At 41.3% G+C, this 9,754-nt stretch overlaps 1 protein-coding gene across 1 annotated transcript in view; it reads right to left on the bottom strand.

The window, feature by feature from the left end:
• Window positions 1–204: 204 nt before the first annotated feature.
• The window catches only part of LOC145710759 (adenylate cyclase type 10-like), a 95,616-nt gene continuing 86,066 nt past the window's right edge, over window positions 205–9,754 (bottom strand). Inside the window, exon 7 of the mRNA XM_081788481.1 lies at window positions 205–328. The gene's annotated coding sequence lies outside the window, so the exon portion shown is untranslated. The remainder of the gene's footprint in view (window positions 329–9,754) is intronic.

Here is a 9,754-nt window from a genome sequence, read left to right as displayed (position 1 = left end):
TGAGGAGTGTGCGAGGCCGTCGGGTAGACCCCCGGCGCTGCCGAGCATGCCCCGCTACTTCAGGCCTCCGGATAGGGGAGAGATCCGTCTTGCCTAGTCTTGCCCAAGCCGAGTTTCACTCTTACTAAATGACTCATTAGGCCACTTCTCCTTCTTTCGGTTTCACTTACCTTTATTGTTGAACAAATAAAAAATTAAGCCTTTCCTACATGGGTACAAAAAATTTTTCCAGCCGATATTGCTATCTTAACCCTTAGTTCAACTCCAACAGAAGTCATTTTATAATCATTTTTTCGCTGAATCTCAAGTGCAGTGGCCGTTGCAACCGCTTAATACAATTAAAACTATTCAAGATATTTGACAGGCAAAAAGCAGAATTCCAAAAATTAAGTATGAGAAAAAAAATTTTTGAATCACATGATTCCGAAGATTTTTGGTCAAGATGTGAAGTTGAAAAAAGAAAGTTAAGTTTATACGGTAGGGCTCGCCCAAAAAAAAGTAGATGTCGATTCTTCCTTACATATTCTATCTTAAAATGATCCCCGTTTTTATCTGATTCAAATGATATGCTTATGTCAGTCGTAAGCTTTGGGAAAAAAATTCTACAGCTAGGTCGAAATTCCAGTTTTTGGACTTCTTCCACGTACTATGATGTCATCTATTCAAAAATTTTAATATTTTTTTCAATTTTCAACTTTACTTTTTATGCTCTTTTTTACAAGCTACCTTAGGTTCTTTCAAAGGGAGAATCAGGATTTCAAACAAAAAAAATTTTGCTCGAAATCCCTGAAATTCACCATTTTTTGGCCTCGTTTCAACCTAGAAAACTCTAAATATCTCGTTTTTCCCAGCAAATAAAGGGCAATGGTCACGACCCAATTATTTTTAACTATTTTTCTGAAAATCATAATTCTGGTAAATATAATTTTTTCGACGATTCTGAAATGAAAAAAAAGAAAAAAAAATATTGAAAATTTGAATTTTTGAAATCCTGGATCGCCCACGGATTCCATGATTACGAATCATTTTTTTTCTTTTTTTTCATTTCTTTTTGTAAGAACTATAAGTTAGAGTCTATAACTTTACTCGATGGGAAGTATGGATTAGTGTTGGATAACTACGCACGTAAACTCAAGGCACAGGAAGTACCAAGCCGGTAGTCAATGAATGAAAAGATCATACCGCCTATGTAAAGACTCCTGCAGACTTTTCAGTGCAGACTCTTAGCCTAATTTGGTGCAAGACTCAGCGTGAGTCCTGACTAATGAACCCCGGTCAGAGTTATGATCAAGCTGTGGCCAACATTTCAAATTTTTATCTTAGATGAAATTAAAAAACTTCACCGATCAGTTTGAAGGTGTATCTTTTAGAATTTCTCAAAATCCGCGAAAAACGCCCTCAATTTTTGATGACGATTCTTATGAGCCCAAGAACAGGGGTGACCATTTGGGCAAAAAATCATCGTCGGGCCGACCAATTGCCCGCCCAATACCAAAAATCAAGACCAGGGCCGACCAAATGCCCGACCAGTCCAATGTGCCCAGAATGCCCAATCGGGCAATTGGGCAATTTTTCGGGCAAAAATTTTCCCGACATTTCGGGCTTGTTAAAACTTTAATTTTTTAAATGTCTCTCAATAATTTATTACAGTTGAAGATTTGGAAGGTTTGAAATATATTTAAAAAGCGGTTAAAAATAATTTTGTAAAAGATCGATCAGGTTGTCAAGAATAGACAGCTAACCATTAAGGTCCACTTCACACACTCTTGCATATCCGTCTCGAAAAAAGTGGTTCAAAAATGGGGTTGGAAAAATGAGGGTTAAAAAGGATCTGGAGGTCAAGGGTAGACAGCTAACCATGAAGGTCCACTTCACACACCCTTGCAGAACCGTCTCCGCAAATAAGGGGCTGAGTTAAGGGTAGGGATAATTTCACAAAAGGATTAAGAGGTCAAAGGTAGACAGCTAACCAAAGAGGTCCACTTCACACACCCTTGCAGAACCTTCTCCTTATATCTTTTTTCTTGTTTGTGAGCTTAACGACCAATAAGCGGACAGGAAAACGCCCACGTTCTTGATTTTCCCCGGTGGGCATTTGCCCAACTGCCCGATGGTGCCCAACTGCCCAGAAAATGCCCAAATGCCCGACTTTTCCAATGTTGCCCATCTATTTTCAGGCGTTGAGCCGACCAAATGCCCGCCCAAAAGCGTTTTTGCCCGAAAATTGCCCGATTTGCCAAATGCCCAAATGGTCACCCCTGTAAAAAAGACTGGAAATTGGAAAAGTCTGAAAATCCAGAGAGGAATTTTACACTCTGTATTCCTTACACGAGTCAGAGAGTCTCCCGAATAACCAGCGAGCTGCGCAGGTGTAATATCCGTGTTTTTGCCAGAATTTAATTTGCACACGGCATTGTCTACTGTAACGATGCGTAATACGATAATCACTAGTCTACTGCCGAAGACGGAATTTGAAAAGGCCATTAATGTGGTGTATTCATTTAAATGTCGGTGCGGCCTAGAGTATATTGGGGAGTCGGAATCCTTCAGCATGAATCCTCTCTGCAGGAGTTCGCACCGGCGGTGTGGTCCCTTGCATCTTTACCTTTCGGCTTGACACTATAGTGGTTTTACAGAATTGCTCTAATTACGATCACGCCGCGGGGCAAAGCAAAGCTTGCCACGCGAGCACGGCGCGTAAGTGAAAATGATGGCGCACTAGCGCTGGCGAAATAATCGACTCTAAAAGGCGCGCCCTTCCTGAAAAACCAAATAATCCGTTTTAAAACGCCGCTCTTCAAATTATCCTCACGTCCTGATGCTTGAAATCCGATTAATCCGCTAAAATGGAATTCTTCCTTTTCCAGTGACAAAATCCGTTGGTAACGAATTATTCGTTCATGTTCAATTAATTCGATGAAAACGATACGATCGAATAACAGCCGATAAATCTACTGGGAACCCGAAAATTTGAAAAACTATAAAAACCGCTCACCATCTCTCTCACAGTCATTCTCACTTTTGCTCGCTCAGAGAATAGATCAAATAAAAGCTCAAAAACTTTACTCTTTTTATACACAGCCAACATTGCTCAGTTGTCTGTATATTTCTCTTGTGTTCACTTATTTGCATAGGTTGCAAAACCATTACAAATTTGGTGACTGAGAAAAACGCTTCGCCCATCAAGAGATCACGATAGAAAAGAGCTGCTGTAAAGAAACATGACTCGATATTACAAACTTGCTGCTGATCTGAACAGACAAGAATTGCTCAAGATCTACGACCATGTTTCTAATCAAACGTGTCCTCCACAGCTCCCTATCACAGATAAGTCATCAATCGTTCTGAATATCAACAAGTTAGATGGGGAGTTTTTCGCCGAAAATAGTAAGTTCGTGTTCAACGAGGAAGGTGAATTCACAAACTATCTCCATGATGATGACGGAAGTGACGAGGTAGATCAGAAGTTCGCTAAGAGGCATCACAAGATGGAGATCAGGCAAATCCTGGTATCCGCTCAAGCCACAACACTTGCCGAGCTCATGATCTCCATGAAAATGGAAGAAGCCACTGACAATGAAAGCTCGGAAGAATCTCTTCCAGACTCTATTGACTGGAGTGAACTCGATGAAACGGTTCGACAGAATCAACGATCAGCTCCGAAGAATGAACCGAAAATCAAGAAAAAGACTCTTGATTAAAACCACAAAAATGAGGGAGAAGTTCCAAAGGTTCCAAAACAACGGTCAAGATCCCGACACGAACCAAAAAAGGGCGATAACTTCAAGATCAAGACTCCGAAGTTTGACCCCACGGTCCCCATACAAAATTGGTTAAAATCAATGGAAATCTACAAGTTCTGCAACGGCCTCACAAAAGAAAATCTGATACAAGTCAGCCTCGCTCAGCTGTTGACAGAAGAGACCGGAAGCGCACTGATCGAATCCATCTCAGCTGAAGAGCTCAAAAGCTGGGAAGCCTTCAAAAACAAGCTCACTCTGGTCCTCGGCAAAGACTCGGAACATTTTAAGTTCCAGTACAACAATTTTCAAAGAGGAAGTAAATCACAGTTCATGGCTTTAAGCAAATAAATTTGCTATTTTAAAAAAGGATACGGCAAAGAAACATTGGATCCAGCCGACGAAAATATAATTTGCGAAAGGTTCATCAACGCTCGAGAACCGCGACTATGCGAGCTGCTCAGAAGAGAGAAATCCTTGCTAACCCTCAAAAACATCGCTCAACGCAGCACTGAACTTGAAAGATCGTTCCTTAAAAAAGAAACTGTATTCACTGCAGAAGAATCCTCACCGACACAAAGCTCTGAAGTTTCAATGCTCTGCTCAAAATTGAAAGAGATCGTGTCTTCAGCAGTCAAAAAGGATCAGCCAAAGCCAAAAGAGCCAAAGCGGAAGAGAAACAGAATCGACACTGCGAAATTCGACGGATTCTGCATCAGCTTTGTCAAAAGAGGATCGTGTAAATTTGGATCAAAGTGCAAATACATCCACTCTGATGATGTTCCCGCTCACATAAAGAAATTGATCAAAGGCTATCAAAGGTCACCGAAACGTGTAAATTTGCTCATTTTGCACCGACCTCGCTTAAATATGTCAAGATCACGCTCCACGGACAAACCTTTCCCGCTCTTATTGACACCGGATGTAGCCGAACTTGCTTTCGGATACCCTTCTTTCGTCAGGAAATCCTCTATTCGTCAGGAAACTGGCGGATTTTCCTGATGAATGGAGGATGTTCTTGAAACTCGTTTTCTAATGATTTTCCCTTGATTTAACAAATTATTATTGTTTCTTTAAAAAGGGTTAGGGTTGAGTTAATTCCCAATTATATGTTCAAAAAAATTATTTTTATCCAAAATTACTTTAAATAGAACGAATTTCCCACTAAATTCGTAATTTTGATAGTCAATCTCTTGTAGGAAAACATGTGCTTGGAGATTCTAGAAACTCTCATCCTCCATTCGTCAGGAAATTGGCGGACTTTCCTGACGAATGGAGGATACAAGAATTTTCCTGACGAAAGGAGGGTCACCCCTTGCTTTCGCTCCGATGTAATCGACCTACTTCGAGCTCACGTCAATAAACAAACACCCTCTCATATATGGCTCAAGTGTGCGAATTCAGAAATCGTTCAAGTCAGTACGCTCAGCTCAACGATCGAAGCAAACCTGATAAGAAATGGATCGCCACTCAAGATCAAACTCAACCCGCTCATTGTTCAAAATCTCTCGTGCCCGATCATTCTTGGCATGGATGCGCTCAAGCAAGTTACGATTGGAGAAATAACTCTCCAAGGAAAATCTATCCCCACGATCAATCCGAATTCCTCAGATCTGCTTCTCACAGGAATTATAGAGGTGGAAAGAAAATCTGGCTCTGAAAAGGAGGAATACGATGAGTTCCTCCAAAAACGTTAAGAAGCCGCCGATAGGATCAATTTCAAACCCGACATCTAATCATACGGGTCAGCAAACAATGTTCAAAAGGCTCAATTGGATGAGCTTGTTTACAAATATCGGCTTAGCTTCTCAATGGACTCGGACGATCTTGGACGACTGTTTGGATTTCGTTACACCCTTCCGCTCTACGATGAATCCAAAACTTCTCACCAGCCTCCAAGACCAATACCAATTCACTCTCAAGATCAAGTCGATGAAGCGATGACGAAATGGAAACAGCTCAAAGTCATTCAGAAAACTCAATCCGCTCACAACATTCCTTTGATCATCCTTCGAAAACCTGATCAAACAATTCGAATAAGTCTCGACGCTCGAGGAATCAATTCACTTCTAATCAAAGATCGCTTTCCGCTCCCACACATGCAAACAGTCTTCACAAGGATCGGCAAACGCCTAAGTGAAGGCAAAGAATGTTTAATCAGCTCAGTAGACTTTCTCCGAGGCTATTGGCAAGTCCTGATCAATAAAAGTGATGCTCACAAGATTGCCTTCTCATACAACAACGAACACTTCCAAGCAAACAGAATGCTCTATGGCTCTTGCAATGCACCTGCTGCATTTAGTCGCATCATGATGACGCTAATGAACCACCCATCAATCACGCTCTACATTGATGATCTCGTCATCATTGACTTCAGCTGTGAAGAACATCTCAACTCGCTCGAGTTTGTCTTCAAAACGTGCTTGGATTATGGGCTCATACTGAGTGCGAAAAAGTGCCAGCTCGCAAGTAATGAGATCGACTTTCTTGGACATCGCGTGACCGCCTCTGGAATCAAACCTCTCAAGAAACATATCGAAGCAATCGAGAAGATGAATCCTCCTGAGACAAAAGCCGAACTCAAAAGATACCTTGGAATGATCAATTTCAATATAAAGTATATTGAAAAAGGAAGTGAGATCCTTGCTCCGCTCTACAGACTCACCTCCGCAAAGGTAGATTACCAATTGACTGAGACGCATCAAAAGGCATTCGAAACGATCAAAGACAAACTTCTGAAGAAACCGACCCTAGCTCACTTCAAACTTGGATCAAAGCTCGTCCTTGTGACAGATTCCTCAGGATTCGCGGTCGGTGGAACCCTTTATCAAATCCAAAATGGCTAGCTCGCTGCACTTGGATACTTCAGTAAACAACTTCAAGGGCCCGATCTGAAACGGCCGATGCGTATCAAAGAGTTGTTTGCGCTCTGTTGGGGTATCCAGTTCTTCGAATACTATTTGCTCAACACTGAATTCGATGCGTACGTCGATCATAAATCACTGCTCTACTTGTTTCGAGAAGCTCGACAGTCAAAGCTCGACATAAAATTGTGCAATGTTTACAATTATCTTTTTGGATTCAACTTCAACATCATTCATAAAAGTGGAACTAGTCCGGAAATGGCTTCAGCTGACTACTTCTCACGCCTTTCAAGATCAAAAAGCTTCGACTTGGAGGATGAAGCAAAAGATTTCTTTGATGTCGCTGAGACGATATTTGCAGTCCACTCTCTCGCTCAAGATGAAGTTCTATTTTCTTTTGAAAATCGTTCGTTCACTTCAAAAGAAATGGCTCTTGCTCAACGATCCTGCTCAAAGACGAAAAATCTCATTGTCAAATCAGAAATCAACAATTCTTCGAAACAATTCAAGCTCAGAGACAATGTGTTCTACTCAAATGATCGGCTCGTTCTGCCAAGTTCTCTTGCTGATGAATTTATTCAATATCTGCATACAATCACTTCGCTCAATTACAAGTTCGTGCGAAACTTGTATCCGACTCAAACCGCTCAAGAGTCTTCGACCATCGCTCATCAAAGACCGACAATTTGCTCAACTACCTTTCGAAACAGTCTTCATTGATCTCGTAGACTATGGACGACCGGATGCTCAAGGTAAACGATACCTGCTCACATGCGTCGACAGTCTCACCAGATACTTGGACGGTGAGCCCCTCTCAAACAAATCCGACAACCTGGTCGCCCGAGCTCTTCTACGAATCATCCTTCGCCATGGAGTTTCTCAATATTGCATCTCAGACAATGGCAGAGAATTCGGACCAAAAACAAGATCAATCCTTAATCGGTTCGAAATTCAACACATCACCACAACTGCTTATTACTCAAGATCAAATGGAAAATGCGAAAGAATCCACCGTGAACTCAATCAAAAGCTCAAAGCCCAGCTCGCTACAAATTGCTCATGGTCTGAATTTTGGCCGCTCGCTCAATACTTCATCAATAATTCGCCAAAAGGAAGCCTTGATGGATTGTCAAGCAATCAGTGTGTATTCGGACGACAATTTCACGTTCCGTTCTCGCTCAAAGAAACTGCCGCCGATACCTCGGAATCTTTCATCAAAACTATCAATCAATACATAAAGACTCTACATCCTGCTCTGCTCAATTTCCAAGTTCAACAATACAGTGAAACCCCAACTTAAGGCCACTTTTTGGATGACAGCTAATTTGAAAAGTGGCCTTAGGTTGGGTGATTCTCCAACTAAGTTGGATGACGCTAAAATTTTTCTATTTCTGGAGTAAGGGACTAAATCATGGGAATCAAAAATGAAAGGCGGAGGGTCTTATCAGAGATTTCTCGCACGAACCAAGTATGAATTGTAAAAACTGAATGCGCTATTTGAATCAAACCTAAGGTTATTTTTTCATTCTCTTAAAAATAAATTTGTTGCAAACATGTCGCAAGAAGAAAAGAGAATCCACATGACATTGGCCGAGAAAAAAAATATGCACAGATTCAAGTAAAGACGCCGAAGAAGAGTGATGCAAAGAAGATTATCAATGGGCTATTTCGAAAGGTACATAATGGAAAAGCCATTCCGACGCGGACATTTTCTCGACTTTATGATCAGCGGTTCAAAATCTTGGATTCTAAATCGAAACGAAGGTTTCAAATGTCTCATAAATCGAAGATTTCATCAATGGAGCAATTCGAAGAGAAGATAAAGGAAGAATACGGAAAAAGGAAAATCAAAATCAAAACACGTAGACTCGCTAATTTCATACCAAAAATGAGGAAAGATTTTTTTCCCGAGGATGTAGAAATCAAGCAGCTACAAATTGAAAAAAAAGTGGCCTTAACCCCTGCTCGCATGAAAAATTTGTGACCCCTGCCCGCATATTGACCTACGCGTAGGTCGGGCTTTTTGAGGGTCTTTCAGTCGTGATAAAATTTTCGAAAGGACATAAATGGAAAGATTAAAGGCTGAGCTATCTCCTGGACATGATCAAATTTCAAATGTCAAATGTCAAATGTGAACAAATGTCGTTTAAAAGTAAATTTACCTACGCGTAGGTCGATATGCGGGCAGGGGTTAAGTTGGTTTTTTTTCGGATGACAGATTTCGGGGATTTTCAAAAAAGTGGCCTTAAGTTGCTCGGCCTTAAGTTGGGGTTTCACTGTACCAGAAGCTCCTTAAAAGAGACAAGAATAACTGCCCTATGCTCGAGATTCTCTGCTGGAAACCGGATCTGTTCTCTGGAAAACTTGGGATTCACTGGTCAGGTCCTTATCGAATTCAGAAAAGGATCTCCAAGGATAGTTCCATTGTCAAGTGCCCGCTAACGAAGAAAGAGTATCGACGACACATCAGCCTGATCCGACCGCTCCGACTCAAAACGGCTGAAAATCAAACAAAGTTTGTCGTCAAAGAAAAGACTGATCAAAAAGCGGAAGAAAATCAGCTCGATCATGATCTTGCTCAAGTTCCTGCTCATAATGATAAGAAAGAAGATCAAAGTATCAGAAGCCCTCATAAAGATCAACATGAGCCTGTTGATAGAGATGATGGACTTCAAGTTCAAGCTCCTAAATGGAAATATCGCCTTCGCTCACGACGATGATGATCAAACCATTAAACTTATGCTCCTGTTCCTGCTCACGTTCACACTTATTTACGAAGTTCGCTCAAAATCTGTGATAAGAAGTCCTGTTCTCAAAAGGTTAACCTGAAGCTCAAACATTGGATCATAAACTTCGGCAATGTTTATGCACACTGGATCGGCTCACTTCAAAGCTCGAAGTCATCCCCGCTCGCTCGATCAAAGGGAATCCAGTCCCGCTCATTTGCTGTGCAGAAGTTTCATACAGGCCTCTTTGGACTTGTGTTCTCATAACCCAGCTAATGTGTTTATCAATTGCGCACACGATGGACACCGCTTTTCTGAACCTTGGTCCACTCCTCCAAAGATGCAAAGCAATGCGTGCAGTTGCTTTGTCACATTCAGATAATTCATAATCAAGTTGCTCAAGGATGATTCGGCTCGCTCATGG

Source organism: Oikopleura dioica, chromosome YSR, assembly GCF_907165135.1.
Source record: "Oikopleura dioica chromosome YSR, OKI2018_I68_1.0, whole genome shotgun sequence".
NCBI classification, from domain to species: Eukaryota; Metazoa; Chordata; class Appendicularia; order Copelata; family Oikopleuridae; genus Oikopleura; species Oikopleura dioica.
The sequence above is the reverse complement of the archived record's forward strand: the minus strand, read 5'-3'. Positions and strand labels throughout refer to the sequence as shown.